Source organism: Triticum aestivum, chromosome 5B (assembly GCF_018294505.1).
Source record: "Triticum aestivum cultivar Chinese Spring chromosome 5B, IWGSC CS RefSeq v2.1, whole genome shotgun sequence".
NCBI lineage: Eukaryota > Viridiplantae > Streptophyta > Magnoliopsida > Poales > Poaceae > Triticum > Triticum aestivum.
This window is the reverse complement of record NC_057807.1, coordinates 363672713-363691886: the sequence shown is the minus strand read 5'-3', so window position 1 is coordinate 363691886 and position 19174 is coordinate 363672713. Positions and strand designations below refer to the sequence as shown.

Below are 19174 nucleotides of genomic sequence, written 5' to 3'. Positions count from 1 at the left end.
ATTCAGTCGACTGAAGTGTGGCTTAATCGGAGCAGAGCAGCAGCACGAGCGAGGGGGAGAGCAGCAGCAGCAGCTGGGCAAGCGAGCGATCGAGCAAGAACCGGAGCAGTAGCAGCAGCACGAGCGAGCAAGAGAGAGACGGAGCAGCAGCAGCAAATCCGGCTGGTATGGACGCCGCTGTCGAAGGGGCCTCGCACTAGGGGAGAGCCGCCATGGGGATGTCGCCCGCGGCGCCGGCTTCAAGGTAGCCGCTCCATGGGGGTGAGGGATGAGCACCGTCGGCGCCGGGAGGTTGAGTTAAGGAGAAGGTACGATGCGATGAGTGTACAACCTCTTTGGTGGCGCCGAGTAGGCCTCGACTTCGTCCGAGGAGTCAGTGAGGATGTTGCGGTTTCGGTAGAGCAGGTTAACGCGGCGTTGTGGGGATGGAGCAGCCACGATAGACGAGGCGATCGTTGGAGCAGCTCCTTGGAGGTGGAGGATGAGGCGGCTGAACCGGATGGACGGCGAGATAGACGACGGATCCTCATCCTGGGAGGTGGATGAGGAACGTCGAGCTGTTGCGGTGGACGACGTCATTGGGGAAGAGGCTCCATCTGGGTAGCGGTGACGTGGCGGACAGAGGAGGGTGGGGTTTCGTGGCTGGAGCGGAGAGGTTATGGCGGCCTGGGATTTCGAATGGCGAAAAGGGGGTGATGGGAGGGGGTGAAGCATGACTTAGGGACGCGCTTGTCCAAAATGTAGGGTGTGTTACAAAAGTACCCCCCACCGATTTGAACTAGCGGCCCTTTCGGCTCAGGGTTAGAAGGGGGATTTCGCGTGTCGGAATTTGGCAGCTGGAGGGAGTTTTTGCGCGCATTGTAATTTCGGGATAGCAAGGCACGGGTTGTGAAGCCTCCAGTTTGGGAAGCACGATATCTGAATTTTTGGGATATAACAAGACGCGGGTTGAATTTTAGGGACAAGCCTAACGTTTAGTAATATTGTACTAGTACGTACCAAATCAATTCGCACTTCCCTCAACCAAAAAGAAAATGAAAAAAATAAAACTATTCACACCACACAAAGAGAGAGTCTTGCCCCGTTTTACTACACAAATGCTATTCAAAGCTACTCCCTCCTTCCATCTATATAGGGCCTAATGCGTTTTTCGATGCTAACTTTGACCAAATATTAGAGCAATGATATATGACATGCAACTTACACAAAGCACACCGTTAACTTCGTCTGTGAAAGGTTCTTTCAATGATATAATTTTCACATTGTGCATGTCATGTACTATTAATCTTGTCAATAGTCAAAGGCGGTCTTAAAAATCTCATTACGCCCTATATAGATGGAAGGAGGGAGTATGAATCCATGTTATGTCTGATTAATTTTTTTCGCTTGTTGTATAATGCATGTAACCTACTCATACCGACATTTTAGTGCATTCCAAATGTCTATACTACCGCTACAATTTGAACTAAATTTGAATTCGTTTCTCTATTTCAATAAGAATCTACAATCATGATTGTTGCCAACTTCAACCATCATTCGTGTATTACCTTAATAACACACCAAATGATTACTATAGAGATAGATATGAACTATGTGTACTACATGAACTCGAATTCTATTTTTTGAATACACTTGATGTTGATTCCAAATAATAGTACATTTGATGTACTAACTATATATTCATAATCTAAACCATGTTCCATACGTACACCGTGTTTATCACACAAAGTATAGTGCCCCGCCCCCTACATTATGACAAGTATTTAGACCTGAGTTGCGAAAGCCACACATTAGCCCAAATTATAATCAATGTTCTACATTATGATATCTTCTTCAAGTATCTGTATCCACCTTTTTTACAATGAATTATGATCTTTGTTCGTATTTTACACCTTCACGATCCTCTTCTATTTGTAGCTAGCTAGCGCTAACTTTCTATCGTGCATGCACATGCCCGCCCCCTCACACACCCTTAGCGTCCCCTCCATCACGCACGTTCAATATTTCTCTTTAGGTCGTCCACCAGCGGTGTGTGTAGGCCCCCATCTCCTTCTTTCTGGCACACACCGGTCGATATACCTCTCTAGCCAAGTGTGCCTACAACAAACACATACATACTTCCCCTCTTCTCTTCTCACCGTCCATGCCCCCATATGTCCAATACGATTCCATGCAGGTGCACACTCCCGCCCCTCTTTTCATTAATCACATGCTCGCACACTCCTCCCCACTCGACATGGTAGGCCTCTCCCACCACCTCCTAGCCACACCCTCTCCCCCTGTCTGCCTCTCCGGACCTTATTTGCTTCTAACACATGCAGGCGTGTATATGAACTGATCTCCCTACATATAGCTAGGTCGACTATAATTCATTTTCACCAAGCACCGATACACTTACCTCGCTAGTTATGTTTCTCCTTTTCTCGGACACACGACGATTGGTCTTCCTATGTAGTTATGCATGCTTACCACAACCATATCTTCTCCCCTCGTCATCCTTGAATACCTCCCGACCCGTCTCTCACATGCACGTGCATCGACAGACAGACATCCCCCACCCTCTCTTATTGATATCGCACTCATACCCTCCGTTTGTCTAGCAGGCCTCTCCCATCATTTGTGAGACGCCACTCCACCACCAACCCTCCGACGCTCTACCTTTATCTTTTTCCCAACCTTATTCCTCTGCTACACATATCCATGGATGTCGATCGATCTCCCTCAATACATAGCTAGGTCTCTCTCCTTCCCCACACATATACTAGTCGACCGGTCTCTACCCCCCCCCACACACCGATAGTCGAACGTTGTAGGTAGGTATCCATGCCACGGAGAAGAAATGCACCTCTGCCCTCTCAAATTCCAGTAGGCCAGCCGCCCTGTATCTTTGATGTGGGCAAACACAAATTCGATGGCATTGTTTATCGATCGCGCAGCCACACACTTCATCCCTGTTTTCAATTCTATCGATATCTCACGTCCATGACTCCGTTTCACACACATTGCATATGTTACATTTTTCTGATTGAGATATCATCAACACATTGCCTCTCTTTCGCAGAAACCATCTCTCTCACACTCACCCACATACGTACCTGCACCTAAAGAAGAAGTGCACGCAGGACACATGTACTCACATCTTGTTCCCGGCCACACCCGCGGGGGTACACGGTGGAGTTCGTTTCTATGCGAAAAGGCAGCCCACGTGACAAGTTGACGTGTGTAGCGGTTGTTTACTTCAAGGAGGGTCGGGTACCACGCCTAGAATATAAAAGGATTGCCATGGGGAAAATGGAAAAATGGGTTTGTCTCTCATGAGTCTCGTCACACAATCTCACACAAGGCCGCCGTGGCCTCTCTCTCTCTCTCAGCGTTGGTCAGTGATCCGGCCGCATCCCGTCCGCCGGCGGAAAGGGAGGATGTGCATCGTCTCTCTGTTCGACGGCGTTGAGGCAGCTCATCCCGATCTGCGGTACCCGCCGTTCTCTCTGACCAAGCTCCAGCGCGGTAGGGCCTTCGCCACCTGCTCGCTGCCGTAGTATGGGTAGATCCCGGCCGCCAGCACCCTCCTAGTAACATCCCGACGACCCTCAGGTACAGCTTCCTCCGGCCTTGATCCACTACCCATCTTCCCATGTTGCTGCATGTGGATCTTCTTTAGTTGTTTGCTTAAATCGTATCTCGGCCGGCGTACTTTCCATCTTGCAATCTCATCCTCAAACCATTTTTGAGAAACCACCATGTGCTCTCTTTCCCTTTTTACATGGAACATGCTTCTTTTTTGTCGGTGTATGTGTCTTCAACTCATGTTATTGGGCAGTAATTTTTTCCTTTCGACCTCCTTTTGCAAACATGGGTATCCATTTTCACCTCGTTGCTATTGCGACCTTTTGGTGAACTGCACAAATCACTTTTCTGAAGAGTGTTTTGTGCAGTTCCGCCAAAATGTCACACGGGCAACGTTTTTACATTTCTGTGGGACTGCGGAAAGGGAGATTGGTTTTGCTATCCTCCTCATCCAACTCTGTGCCTAATCTTCTCCAACAAGAAGTTAGTCCTAAAGAGAGATCGTAGAGGTGATCGGCTTCTATTTATGTGTGTTATGTTTCATCATCTAGTTCCACTATTATTGTAATTACACTGACTGGATATCTTTGCAAATAGGGATGGTCCGCCCGATTTTAGTGGAGCTGCACAAAATGATCGGATTGTAGTGTCCTTCATACACCTCTTTTTGGGCTACAGAGCTGGGTGAAACTAGCTGCCAAGAAATGAACACTGTGCCAAGGAAATGGAGCCATGCCTACGAACAGCATCGATCAATTATATTTTTTTCTTTATTTGTACACCTTCTCATAACTTTGTCTTTAGTTGTGATGTGAATATTGGCGCTGATCTGCGAACCATTGAGATGCATTAGCCATGGTAGTTTCATTTGTATTTGACGGAATGTTGTAACGAGATAATCTCGACGCAAGACACATGAATCCTAAGTTGAAACCATTTTTTTCCTGCAGGAACCAGAGTTGAAACCTTCATAGCATCACAGTACAATTTCATCAAAATTATGCGTACATAAACAAATCCTGAAGGATTGATAGCAATGCCAGAAACAATTCAACTTCGTTTCGCCGACATGTTGGACATCCTTCATCTGGCTCCACCTGCCATGCAGCAATATTGAGTGCACAACACAACTTCAGGGAAAGATTCACCCCGGTCGTTGCGCCGCAGTAGTAATGACTAGTGAGCAGTCAAATCACAGAGCCCCGCCTTCGCCACAGTAAGTTGCTCGGATGAAGCAACCATCATTTCTCTATTCCTTGAATCCGCTAGTACTCCCATATTCCCATAGTAATAAGTTGCTCGGGCGAATCAACCATCACTATATCCGCTCACATGTGATGACCACATGAGCTATCCATTCAGATTGCATGTTAAAAAAATAAAGGTCGAAAACTAATGCGGCATACTTTCAAAAAAAAACTAATGTTGCACCCTGGGCCAACGCGGCTAGATCGCATTTTGCATGAGAAATTACACACCATGTTTCGTTGACATGTGGTCCCGTTCCAACATATCAGTGAGACGACGGCGAGTAGTAGGAGTATTTCCGAACCGACATGTAGGCCGGGGCGCCCCTTCGTGAACCGTGGCAAACTGGCAACCATCCACCGACTCTTCGCCTTTCCCTCTCGATTTGGAACTGCTATCGCACGCTCTTCCTCTCCCTACTCCATTTTCCTTCAGCCCTTCACCCTTTCTTCTGCCATAGTTCGATCGTCTTCTCCATGGAGGGAATAGGACGGAAACGACCCCATTATTCTTGCCCCGATCTGAAAGATGACGTGGTGGAGGAACTCATTGATCGGTGCGACGTCATCACGTCGGCTAGCATGGCAGTTTCGTTCAAGCCCATTCTTGACTCAACTAATAACATCATTACAAGGAACCCAAGAGTCAAGGAGCAGTTTGATCTCCCCTATCTTCTTCGCCGTGACCCTGATGACTGGAGCCGTCACGACGGAGGCCTCGCCCTGTGCAAGTTGATGCCGCTTGATAATGATACGTATGATGTTAAGATGCCATCGCTTGAGGGAAAGGCTTGGGCAGGGACAAATGGAGATTGGGTTGTTTACATTGGGTCCAACTGCGAGTGGGAACTTGTGAATGTGTACACTCGTTACCGGGTTCCACTTCCAAAAATCTCAGCAGACTTCCCAGAGGTTGAGCACACCGGTATTGTACGCACGTTCAAATACAATCATGGCGACTGTCTTCTACAGAAGATAGCAATTTCTCGAGTTCCCAACCGCTCTTGGAATTACAACAACTATGAAGTTGTTGCTATCTTCAACAAGCTTGCTGCCGTCCTTGCTTGTTTGACTCAATGGATATTGCTCAAAAATTAGTTTCTATACACGGATGAGTACTGTGATGCAAATGAATACGAGGGCCTTGTGTTTGCTGCCACCACTCATGGCACTGTTTTAGCATGGATCGTTGTTTCGGTACGTTTGTCTTCCACCGTAATTATAATTGTTTCATCCACATGCATGCGGGTTAGCAAGTTTCCCTTTACTAATTAACCTTTTTCTTGTGTTTCCAAGGTCCTGTGAACATTCCACCACCTATACTTGAAGATTTTTATAACCAAGGGGGAGATGATGATGGTGATAATCACAAGCATGGGGACGAGAAGCGCCCATATACTATTTGGCACCTAGCAACTAATTCCGATGGATCACCTCTTCTCATGTGTATATAGCCCACTGATGATGTTACTGCTAAGGAATCTGGTGTAGTTTCCCATGGTCGCACTCTCCGGACCTATTCCAACACCCATTGCATGGTATTCGGGATGGATACTAGTGTGCTAGCGCCAACTCCTTCTCCCTGGTACAGAATTGATAGACTTGGAGAAAACTCGCTCTTCCTTGGACAAAACTATCCAATGATGGTGAAAGGCGATCCAACTGTTGTTGACACAACGTTACTACCATTTATGAGAAGCAACTGTGTCTATACCTTGGACATTTGGGTGGTTCCCTACCCTGGTACTTATATAGTAGGCCGCTTCAGCCTGGATGATCAGTCCTGCGTTGGTCTCCAGATCGACAATGGATGGCCCGTCCCAGAGAATCACTTGTGGTTCAAAGCAAGCGTTTCCAACGCCGAGGAATGGTTGAGTTGAAGTTCATTTCATTGCTTGTTATTTGTTGTATGGTGAAAACTTTAGTATTTATAATGTATCCTCGTTGTCGATGTGGGTTGCTGACCTGTTGTATGTAATAAAATGATATGCCTGTGATAAACTTACTAAATTTATGAATGGCTTTCGAGTCGCTTCTGTGAGTGAGTGGTGCGACGAGGCCAAAAAATATTTTCCGAATACATAATTGTACATGCATTGCAACAGGATATCGGATGAGGCCAACCAACAATAGTAGTACACTATTTGTACTAGCTTCACATGCTTCGCGCGTTGTGCGGGTGTTTTTACTGTAGCCATGTTGTACTACGTAACCAGCACCTCGAATCCTCGATACTAGTAGTACTATATAGTAAGTAGTAGGAGTAGTAGGGTGGCATGGGCTAGAACAAGCATTCACGTCCAGGAGTACGGCACACGCCACCAGCATGACTTCCATCTGACACCATATCTCTTGGAGTCCGTGCTAGAGCAATCTCTTCAACCTCATCGTTTCTCTAACTCAGCCATCGCATGGCGGGCGAGGTGGGGGTTTGCCGATAGTCGGTTTCCTTAACTGTGGTCCCACTTGTAAGGCCAACTGCAATGCATGACCCCAAACGGATCTCCGTTTTGCACGAACTCCAACGATAATTTTGACTAGAAAAGCAAGACCAAAGAAAACAAGAACCACAAGAATACATTTTACTACTCCTGTAAGTTGGATTAGTGCCTTCTTGATGCATTCATTGTTGATCTGTGGAGGCTCGATCTTGCGTGCTTCTTTCTTCTTCGAGTGTAAAGAAGTAGACGTTGCTTCCTCGCATCTAGTCTCATGTCTAGCCTCTATTCTAGTACTCCCTCCGGTCCATTTTTCTCTGCGTCTAAGCAGCAACACGCATACCAAGTAGGAGTATCAACAAGTGCACTAATCTCATCTATAGCATCTGTGCTAGCTAAAAGTGATAGAACATCTACTAAAGTGCGCTCTATCAATATATGGATGTACTCTTCTTCCCAATACAAAAACTTGCATCCATTCTACTCCCTCCGTTGCACAATAAATGCCTTCTATTTGTCAAAATATATATGTATCTAGACATGTTTTAGTATATAGGTACATCCATTTTTGGACAAATGGAATTCAAGTATTTTGGAACGAAGGGAGTACACAATAAAAATTTTAAGTTAGCACAACTAGTCTAATCCGAGAGCACAACCGAAGATTTGGTCGGGTTCTTCCTCCTTTTGCCGACACGCGGGACATCCAGCATCCAGGTCGTGTCATGAAAGAAAATAGAGTGGTAGTTGAAGCCACGAGATGTGCATCTTGGGTTAAACTATAAATAGAATCTTACTACTCTTGAGTAACTCCAAAAGCGGCCACCAAAGATCTTTCTTGGATTTGTTTTTCATCACCAGCACGTCGAGGTGAAAGATGTGCAGGTTCAGTGGGTCCTATTGCGTTTTCACTGACATGTGGGGATGCATGTGAGAAAAAGACGATGGGCTCCGCGCGTCCGCTAGCTGGCTGAGAAGAGAGATAGAGGAGGGCTGAGCACGGACTGCATGAAATTTGTTCTATGTAACCAGCACCTTGATATTCGCGTGTGGTTGTTTCTAGAATAAAAAAAGGAGGTACCTCTACTTATGTTACTCCCACTACGCCTAGCCTAAGGTTAGTAGGTGACCTTGCGCTTGGCTCTTCGCCTCTTCCGGAAGTCGATGGTTCTACAGTAGTGCTTCTGGCAATATGACACCAAATGAACTGCTACACGTCCACCACTTGTAAGCAAAAGTTTCTCCTCGTGCTGCGAGCCATCACGCATGCGTTGGCGAGGGAGAAGGTGTAATCAAGCTTCTCGTCATTCCGCGAGTTGACGGGACACATCAAAGTTATTTACTAGTAGTACATACTCTCTCCAAAAAAGGGCTGACCATGTCATTGCTACCATCCCATGCTCCGTCGTTGAGTACGTGCACTATTCACGTGCCATTCACGTGCCATCGAGGAGAAAAAATATTGCGTAGGTGCCATCAAAGTGCACGACTCCCTTACGGAAAAGGGTTTTCCCCCCGCTTCCCCCCCCCCCCGCACGACTCACTTACGCACTGCTTATCTGATTATCTCCATTTTCTTGCATGACACGTGCACCTTGATGCTGGATGTCTCACGTGTTGGGAAAAGGATGAAATAAGATCACATAAAAGAAAAGAGTTGAAGATCATAGATTCCCGACGACCGAGGAGGAGCAAGGAACCTAGCACGTTTCCCCCTATTTTTTGCCACCTGCCCACCTATAAACAACTAAAAGAACATGAACTTTTCGCTAACCACTAGAAACGGTACATCAGGATGCTAAGTTGAAGATGTTTTATACTCCATCCATTCCCAAATATAAGTCTTTTTAGATATTTCAATAAGGGACTACATACGAAACAAAATGAGTGAATCTACACTCTAAAATATGTACACAAGCCAACGCACTAACTCCATCTAATCCAACTCATGCACATACGCGCACAACATGGAGCACGCAACGCACGTACACAAGACGTGCATGCACACACGCTCGGCCGCAGAATGCACGTGAATAACACATGCATGCGCACACACTCGGCTGCATGGAGGCGTGCGCCATCCACGGCAACGTCTGGTTCGTCGTGCTACGGTGAAGCTCGCACGCAACCGCGCATACGCATCTCTTGCAGCACCTCTTTGCCATCGTTTCTCAACTACTAGTCGTAGATGAAGACAACCGCAGCCTCGGCCTTAGAGCTAGCCGTTGGGGAACGTAGTAATTTCAAAAAAATTCCTACGAACACGCAAGATCATGGTGATGACATAGCAACGAGAGGGGAGAGTGTTGTCCACGTACCCTCGTAGATCGTAAGCGGAAGCGTTATGACAAAGCGGTTGATGTAGTCATATGTCTTCACGATCCGACCGATCCAAGCACCGAACGTACGGCACGTCCGAGTTCAGCACACGTTCAGCTCGATGACGATCCCCGGGCTCCGATCCAGCAAAGCTTCGGGGATAAGTTCCGTCAGCACGATGGCGTGGTGACGATGATGATGTTCTACCGGCGTAGGGCTTCGCCTAAACTCCGCGACGATATGACCAAGGTGGAATATGGTGGAGGGGGGCACCGCACACGGCTAAGGAACGATCCGTATATAAAGGAGGGAGGGGGGAGGACGGCCGCCCCCTTGGGCGCGCCAAGGGAGGAGGAATCCTCCTCCTAGTAGGAGTAGGACTCCTCCTTTCCTACTCCTACTAGGAGGGGGAAGGAAGGGGGAGGGGGAAGGAAAGAGGGGGGGGGGGGCGCCGCCCCCCTCCTAGTCCAATTCGGACCAGAGGATGGAGGGGGCGCGCGGCCCATGCTGGCCGCCCCTCTCTCCTTTCCCCTAAGGCCCATAAGTCCCAATACTCTTCCGGGGGGTTCCGGTAACCCCCCCGGCACTCCGGTTTTCTCCAAAATCACCCGGAACACTTCCGGTGTCCGAATATAGTCGTCCAATATATCAATCTTTATGTCTCGACCATTTCGAGACTCCTCGTCATGTTCGTGATCACATCCGGGACTCCGAACAAACTTCGGTACATCAAAACTTATAAACTCATACTAAAACTGTCATCGAAACGTTAAGCGTGCGGACCCTACGGGTTCGAGAACTATGTAGACATGACCTAGAACCATTCTCGGTCAATTACCAATAGCGGGACATGGATGCCCATATTGGTTCCTACATATTCTAGGAAGATCTTTATCGGTCAAACCGCATAACAACATATGTTGTTCCCTTTGTCATTGGTATGTTACTTGCCCGAGATTTGATCGTCGGTATCCAATACCTAGTTCAATCTCGTTACCGGCAAGTCTCTTTACTCGTTCTGTAACACATCATCTTATAACTAACTCATTAGTTACAATGCTTGCAAGGCTTAGGTGATGAGTATTACCGAGAGGGCCCAGAGATACCTCTCCGACAATCGGAGTGACAAAACCTAATCTCGAATTATGCTAACCCAACATGTACATTCGAAAACACCTGTAGAGCACCTTTATAATCACCTAGTTACGTTGTGACGTTTGGTAACACACAAAGTGTTCTTCCGGTAAACGGGAGTTGCACAATCTCATAGTTGCAGGAACTTTGTATAAGTCATGAAGAAAGCAATAGCAACATACTAAACGATCAAGTGCTAGGCTAACGGAATGTGTCAAGTCAATCACATCATTCTCCTAATGATGTGATCCCGTTAATCAAATGACAACTATTTTGTCCATGGCTAGGAAACATAACCATCTTTGATAAACGAGCAAGTCAAGTAGAGCATACTAGTGACACTATGTTTGTCTATGTATTCACACATGTATTATGTTTCCGGTTAATACAATTCTAGCATGAATAATAAACATTTATCATGAAATAAGGAAATAAATAATAACTTTATTATTGCCTCTAGGGCATATTTCCTTCACTAGCACCGATGGAAAAACACGCACGCTGCACGCACACGAGCACATACGGAGTGCCCACGACGTGGTGGTGGTGCGTCCCCAGTCGCATCTACTCCTTCTGCGCATGTTGTCTATCAAGGCGGTTGCATGCTAATGATGATGTGGGTGAGATCTTCTAGGACTCAGATGATGACGAGGAAAATTATGAGAGACAAGGTGACGTATGCCGTCAAGGTCTACGGTCAAGGGGTGCTAGCAAGTGCTTAGATGTGCTTAGACCAAGTACAATAGAGCTGAGTCAGTGGGGCTATAAGGAATAAACAGTAGTATATTTTTGCTTAGGCTAGTTGTAATGGGGAGTATCATATACTAGTATCATGCATATGATACTAGTGTATGATACTACCTCCATAATGCATAGTATTATATAGTAGTATCATGTAGTACTCTATTTATTGTCATGCATGACACAAAGTAGCATAGCATTTATTATGATACGGTATCATGATATGATACTCCACTCTTTCTTTCTTCATTTAATGCTACTAGTTGACTCGTTGCGCCAAATGGCGCAGAGACCCGCTAAAGACATGTTGTCGATGAAAATAGTTTTATTTTGCAAGGACCTATTTGATATCGGTAGTAGAAAGCTCTTTTTTTAAACCATGGTATATTGGAAATATGGTTATCACGCTGCGAAATCCCTGTTTGAAAAAAAGTATAACATGTACAAACCAACTAAGGAAGCATTGTTTTAGTTTAAAATATGGTTATCATGGACCCATAGCGCGTGCCAAATCACGCTAAATCCATGTGCGCAATGGAAAAAATATCCATGTAATCCCTTTAATAAGAAACATGATGGATTGTTGTCTACGATAAGATGTACATACACATTTTAGTTTAATAGCACAGACCCATTTAAAATCATGTATGCAAATGGCAGCCCCACTAACACGTGCTTTGAAAAAAAATCCATGTATCAATAGACTTATTCATGGGCAGTCATGTATGCCGCCTTAAACGCCTGTGTGTACATCTATTTATTTATTTTTGTACAGGGAGAAGAGTTGAGTAAATGTAGGGAGTATAGGTTGATACTTCTGGCCCTTTTCAGTTGTTTTCGTCATCATCAGTGAAGGAAATATCAATTACTCTTTGGGAACTTTGCCTTTTCCATGCTCTAATGCACCTACATCTTGGTTGGTTGTCTGAATGTTCAGAATTTGTGCTTGAGCTCACTTGACGGATGGACGGTAAATTAATCTAGCTTTTGCGTTGCGGAAGAAAGACATGGCGCAAGCTGTTTTAAGTTTAGTGAACATTACACACCACTACAAGTTTGCTCACTTATGGATGTCACTGAAACAACTTGAAAACTATTTGATACAGCCAAAAGTTTTGCAATATTGTATACTTTCCAAAGAAAGAAGCGCCATTTCAGCACAGGTTTTGAAGACTACATGTAACAGGCAGTTTTCCATCCTGCATTAGCAAGTAGGAGAAAATGTCAAGGGCTGAAGAAAGAAGAATGGGGTATTTAACTATGAATCTGAACCAGAGAAGAGAGTTGACTGCCATACAAAACTTCCTTCTCTAAGACTTGATATCTACAATACAAGCGGAAAATCAGTTCAATATAGGAAAATTATAGTGAATACAATAGTAAAAAGTGTACGAAGAAGTCCCAAGAAAAAAAATCAAAACCTTTGATTTTTTTTGCGGCATAAAACCTTTCATATTACTCCCTCCGTCCAGAAATACTCGTCGGAGAAATATTTGTACCTAGATGTATTTTAGTTCTAGATACATTCATTTTTAGGCATTTCTTCGACAAGTATTTCCGGACGGAGGGAGTACAATGTGTTGAAGATTTTCCCAACAATTAGATCAGCCATATACGCCAGAGAGTCAATTGCCCATTCACTGGTCACCAAAGACCAACAATTTAAGGAGCATAAGTCGACTAATTACAACTGCAAATAAGTTGACTACAAACCTTCCTGGCTATTACTCCCTCTGTTCCCAAATATAAGTCTTTTTAGAGATTCCAATAAGTGACTACATACGAAGCAAAATGAGTGAATCTACATTCTAAAAGATGTCTACATACATCCGTATGTTGTAGTCCATTTGAAATGTCTAAAAATACTTACATTTAGGAACGGAGGGAGTACTATAGTAAACAATCGGCAACTCTAAGTATGGTAACAAAGCAAGTCTCCCGATTCTAATAACAATAGCACTAAATTGTAAAGGCTTGTGTTACATCAATTTATCCCATTGTGCGCATAAAAAAATGAACTGCTAGATATATGTTTCCAATCGACTATCGTATGAATTCTTCAACTTTTATCTGGAGATTTTGAAGTCGCAAAGTATTCCCTCAACTTACAAAATTGGAAAGATCAAGGCTTTTGCTAAGCTGGGAGCATTCATATGACATGTTAGTCTTCAAAATCGATCTCTAACTAAAAAAGAGCTTGCTGAACTGAAAACATGTACTACATGCACAACTTCCGTCACGAAAGTGATAGTGGTTTAGAAGCCTAATCCGCTAGAGTATCATCACTGGAAATTTGATTGATCATCCAAGTTGATTTAACCAGAACTAAAGGCAGGCGATCTTATACATGAATACCTATATGGCTGTAATCAGAACTAAAACACGCTATTTTAAATATGGGCGGGAAAGTATAAATGAGTGCAGTATTTGGGAGATTATGATGGTGTACTAAACATACATGTAACCATTCAGCTTCTATAGGGAATGCAAATACTCATGGAATAAAAAAGTAGAGCACATCTTTGCAGAAATAGGGTACATGTTTCCTTACCTATAGGAAAAATGCAACATACTACTTTATTTCTTGCTGCCCTTAGCATCCTGTAAAAATAAAATAAGAAGTCATGTTAGATGGTCTGTGAAAGCGGATACATGAATGGTACTAACATGATATATTTTCTGTCCGCTAGCAAGTTATTAAGCCAGATCATCAAATATTTCTTTATAGACCACATGTGAGTTTTGCAAGCGTTTTCAGGAGAGTTATTTTCAAATTTGTAATCTGAGCACTGACCAAGAGATACTCACATCAGTCAAAATAGGAATCCTAGGCGCTAAATTTCAGATGTTCATAATTACTCCAACATAGTAACCAACCCATACTCTGTAATTTAGTTTTTTAAATACTTGAAAAAGAAGTGTACAGGAAAGAATGTGTCTTCCATAGGTATGTTTACTTTTTCTAAAATTGTATTCAAATGGGAGTAGTATGTTAAAAAAGGTGAAGACTAATAATTTGGTATGCATATATCATAATTATTATGAACGCACCAGTAGGTGTAAAAAAGGCTTAATTGAAATGGCCGCAAATTTCATACATCCACGAATGTAGCCATACCCATGGTGTCCAAAACCTTCTAGTTCTTGGTGAATACCTTGCGTGCGGTGGTGTCACAACCACTCTAGAAGAGAGCTAGAGTAAGACCTGAGCGAGGGCTGCAAAGTGAAAGGCAGAGCAGAGTGGTGATTGCAGACTGATGGTTATGAATAAAAACATACAAATCTAATAGAAATCTAATAGATTTGTTATACTTATCCAATTGTTACATTTTGTAATATAATTCGGCACTAATTCCATTACACCATCTAGCATCATCTAGGATTTTAGCACCTCTAGCTCTAGTACTCTAACAAAGCATAGAACTAAAAATAAATACTCAATTTAGGAAGTTTTTATGAACTGTATGCCACATAAGCAATGCCCTATGTGCTTGCAATCCGACAGCCATGTGATTTTCCCATTCTTCCAAAAGACAGCCAGTGCATCATTTTCACATAAAACTTGCACGCCTAAGCATTTTTTTACAGCTACAAATTGAGCAGTAAATTAGGAATGTGTCGCCAATCAAAATGAAGTCCACTGCCCATAATGTTTGTAAAGAAATAAACATCATAAAGCTCTTGGACTACCTTCCATTCAAGCTGACCATGAAGTTTTGCTGCTGGAATCCTCTTTGGAGATGTAACAACCTGTAGAAAATAAATAACTTATATGACTGGCATAGCAAAAACATAGTATCATGCAAAAATATAGTTATGTACATTCAGCAAGATATAGATGACAACATTCTATGAGAAGAAATAACACTGTCCTACGGAGAGCAATCAAACCATTCCCAGTTCAGTTTAGTATAAAGTACTACATTACTAAAGGAGAGCTAGTTCTCACATAGGAATAAAATAAGATCAATCACGCAGGGTCTGACATTAATATAGATAAAGAAATATCTATACAACATCACGAGACTTGCAAGGTAACTGTAAAGCATGCACATGCCACATCATATAATGTCTGAAACTTGAACAACTTTTATTTCTGACTTAAAATTGAATCCAGTTGTAAATATGTTACAACATTCAACGAAGATTGCCTGTTTTGTTGGGCACCAGTTCATGTAGGCCTCAAGTTTTGTTGGGCGCCTGTTCACGTTCTTGCTTGTTACTCCTTCTGAACCTGGAGCACCGATGCCTGCAGCTATTTTTCCTCACACTAAATTAGGAATCACATAAAAAACTATTTCCCAATTGTAGCACTCAAAATTCAAAACAAAAAACATAACAACAAAAGGAAGCACACCAAGGTAACTCCTAGTTGAGCTTCATGTTGTCGCGCTGATGGAGCACGTCCATTGTTCGGAGGCAATGGGAGATCTACATGTGGGCAAGTATGTTGGCGCTCTCGCCATGACCTCAGACAATGCCATGGAACAAGTGCCCACAAAGTAGCTTCTTTGTTGTTGTCATCTCTTCACGACAGATAATACATGTAACATCACTCCTGAATCCATAATAAATATATCTAAATCGTAAACACGAACCATAGTTGAATAAACTGGAACAGTGCCAGTGAAATTAAGTAACTCACACAATAAGCTCATGTGCTGTAGCATCTGGAAACTGTCCATTCATGCTGGAAGTTATCTTTCTGTGGTGCACATAATCTGAAACACGAATTTTGAACTTACGGAAGGTCTCGTACAGCTCACGGATCAAGTGCAGTCGGTCACCATGGTTCCTGATATGGTAAAATAAATCAGACAAGGGGAAAGTTCTTCATAAGAGAACCGACAGGAAGATATCTACGAAGAAGAGCATATATAAAGACAAGTGCACAAGGTCATAGATAAGCTCTAAATAAAATGTATACACTACCTTTTTCTCCCATTGACCCTTCGTTAGAAATAGCTTCTTTTTAAAGCCAAACCTCGAACATCAAGCAAAACAGGAGACAATATAAATTTTTAGAGGATGAATCATCACACCAACAAAATGTATATAGTTAGGCCAACAACATATACACATGCATAGTGGTGAATACATACACCTGATGAAAATATAAAGGCTGGGCATTCGATACCCTTATACCCATTGCTAACATGACCCACCATGCAAATGGTCACCAACAGAACTACATATCAAGATGACCAGGGAAAACAAATTACTAACAGAACTATGTATGTTGTGCAGCTAATCAAACATCTCTCTAAAACAGACCAGTGAAAATATTTTGGTCATAGAATCATATATGCTTATGCAAGAAATGAAACATCTATATTAAAGAACCACTGAAAAAACATTTATAAAGAACAGATTAAAGAAAGTAATTTCCTTGCAGAATCATGTATGTATGTTTGTGCAACTAATTAAACATCTGTGTAAGCAGTTACAGAAAAATGGTCCCAAAAGATTATCAAAACTGGAGCACACACGAGAGAAGAATTGGTGCAAGAAAAAGGCCATCAGGCTTCAATGCCGATCTACACTGCCATCAAAGGACAACCAATTAACATAATTCCGATGTTTTAGTACCTGATAACTTAATGCTTTTAGTGTTTAAAATAAAATACATGTCTGTATCATTGCTCCAGGTAGATCATTTGTCCAATGAAGCCCAAGATAGCTTATTAAATCCTGGGAGCTTCAGAAATCAAGAGCCACATCAATAGAGGAGTAGACAATGCAAGATCACAATTTATCTTGTCCCTTATACTTTTAAATTTGACAATTAGCTGCTCAAACCTAAAATCTATTAAACACCCAAGCATAAGAAAGCATACTACAAATTGACAGTAAAATGGGGGCCAAATACATTAGCTTTCAAGGGAGGTGGAGAAAGTATGTGGATCCAGTGCAGTTTACTCTAATTATATGCAAATGGAACCAACAATCACACTCTAAGTGTAACATGCCTGGTATTTACTTTTCTTTCATAGGAATCAACTAATAACTTTCTTATCCACTTATCCGAGTCACCCTATTTTCCATCCCTCTCTCTCGAACACACATACTGCCCTCCTCTGAGCAGCTCCCTTGAGCATTTTTACAAACAGCTAGTGCTCACATTTCCAACCTCAAAGGCAGAGAGAGAGAGAGGGGGGGAGAGGGGGAGATGGTTGGGGATTCACTTGTGCACCTGAAGGCCATGAAGATGCGAGCTAATTGAGCATGCACCCAGGATGCGAGGTCATGCACCAGCTGCAGCCGCCGTCACCCACCCGGTGAGGCCGCCGTGTGCTATACCACCGCCTACGACGCGAGGTTCAAGACGCAAAGGACCGCGTCGAGCCAAGATGACTCCCTGGCTGGCATCCTCTCCTCTTGGGTTGAGATCCTCCTCCCGCAGCTCCCTAGCGACGAGGTCTCCTCCTCCCCCCGCTTCCTCGTGACCCGGGCAAATGAGCACCTCGGGAGGCCATGGATCTCCTCGATGGGGACGGCGGAGCTCCTGGGGCTGTGGCTGTGGTTAATGTGGGAGAAGAGAGAACGGAGGAGAGAGAGGTGTGGCGGCTGCAGTGGAGTGAGGGAGGCGCGGGGGTGTGCCGGCAAAGGATTGGAGGCTAAGGTTCATGCAGTGCGTGCTGTGTGCATGGTGCGTGGGGCAAGCGGGTTGGGCAATTCTTTCGCACGTGAGCGCAGCTCACCCAGCCAATCCAGGCGACGGACGATCTCACAAGTCATAGGCCAGGGAAAACCACCACGTGGTGAAAACAAAATTTACCAGAGGTGAAGATCCAATGGCACAAACAAGTCAAAGGCCAGATCAGACGGCCAGAACTGCACAAAATTGGGGGAGCTTCGTGGAGGAGTGTCGGCTAGCATCCTTATTGGTTTAAATGACACCTCGTCAAAATTGCCTAGTTGGCATGCATAATACTAGCTATGATACTACCATTACGACCAGCCTTAGTTGGAGGAAAGAGAAGAGGAGAGAGAAGGTAAGCGGGCTCTTCATGAAGAGCCAGCTCTAGCACGTGCTCCTAGGCACTTTGTACATGTTGACTATAAGATGGGTTGTAGGCTTATAGCCAGCAGCTGGCTATACTATTAATGCTCTTTAGATGAGGTGCTAAGTGCATTAAATGGCTTAGTAACTCAAGTGTTCCATGCATAGGTGCTTAGTTTATTGGTGCCACATCATATTTTATGCCTACGTGGCAGGCTTAGCAGTCATACATGGTGGAGCACTGGGAGAGGCCAAGGCTGGTCATAGTGGGGAGTAACTTGTACTGTAACATATTACTATGTTACTCTAAACATCTCTATAAACCGGAAAGGAGGGAGTAGTAACATAGACTAGTGTCATATGCAGAGTATGAGAGCACATGATATTTCCCCATCCGGACCGATCCCAAGTTGGCTTCTCACCTTCTTGGCCCAACAAAAACCCCTCCCCCCTCCCGCGTGCGCTTCCCGCCAGGCGCCAGCTGAGCCCGCCGCTCCACATTGATGGCAAGTCAGGGCGACGCGACTTCTCGCTACTTCCGCCGTTGAAGCGGCACGCCGACCGAGGGCACCGCCCACTGCGCGCCCGACATTTCATACTACACAGTGGATAGTAACTTTTAGAGCAAGTACTATAATTAGAAGACATAAGCAGGTTATAAGGATTTAAATATAGTATTTGTGATTAGTTGAAGGAGAGAGAAGAGGAGAGAGAAGAGAAGCGGA

General features: G+C 44.1%; 2 long non-coding RNA genes across 4 annotated transcripts; both read right to left on the bottom strand.

Annotated features, from left to right (window-relative positions):
* Positions 1-12241: 12241 nt before the first annotated feature.
* LOC123111876 (uncharacterized) lies at positions 12242-15575 on the bottom strand. Of its 3 annotated transcripts, none has more exons than XR_006454850.1 (3): positions 15137-15575; positions 14498-14662; positions 12242-14047 (listed from the first exon to the last, which is right to left on the bottom strand). It is a non-coding gene; the product is annotated as an uncharacterized lncRNA (long non-coding RNA). The 3 variants fall into 3 exon arrangements; XR_006454849.1 differs by having other exon boundaries at positions 14565-14662; XR_006454851.1 differs by having other exon boundaries at positions 14602-14662.
* Positions 15576-15594: 19 nt separating this feature from the next.
* On the bottom strand, positions 15595-18079 carry LOC123111875 (uncharacterized). Its single transcript, XR_006454848.1, has 4 exons — positions 16379-18079; positions 16092-16241; positions 15804-16004; positions 15595-15701 (listed from the first exon to the last, which is right to left on the bottom strand). It is a non-coding gene; the product is annotated as an uncharacterized lncRNA (long non-coding RNA).
* Positions 18080-19174: the final 1095 nt, after the last annotated feature.